This window comes from Penaeus monodon, chromosome 27 (genome assembly GCF_015228065.2).
Source record: "Penaeus monodon isolate SGIC_2016 chromosome 27, NSTDA_Pmon_1, whole genome shotgun sequence".
Taxonomy (NCBI): Eukaryota; Metazoa; Arthropoda; class Malacostraca; order Decapoda; family Penaeidae; genus Penaeus; species Penaeus monodon.
In genome coordinates this window covers 25,502,293-25,502,517 of record NC_051412.1, presented here as the reverse complement: position 1 = coordinate 25,502,517, position 225 = coordinate 25,502,293, and the positions used below count along the sequence as shown (strand labels likewise).

The following is a 225-nucleotide window of genomic DNA, read 5'->3' as shown; positions in this document are numbered from 1 at the left end:
GGGAGGCGCTGAAGGAGGTGTTCTCGATAATGAAATGGGATTTTCCTGCCTACCACCGGATATACTGATAATGACTGCGAACAAGACGGCAGTATTCGTCATGATTTTATTTCCTGAATTATCTTTTGGTTGCGCATTTTGGTGTTCATCTTAGGGGCGCTTTTGATCTTTCCCCGTCTCTTATTCTTATTTTCTACGTAACTTTTTTTTTCATTAAGACACGAG

At 40.9% G+C, this 225-nt stretch overlaps 1 protein-coding gene across 1 annotated transcript in view; it reads left to right on the top strand.

The window, feature by feature from the left end:
* LOC119590466 (protein croquemort-like) overlaps positions 1-225 on the top strand; it is a 47,895-nt gene that overhangs the window by 3,567 nt on the left and 44,103 nt on the right. The window lies entirely within an intron of this gene.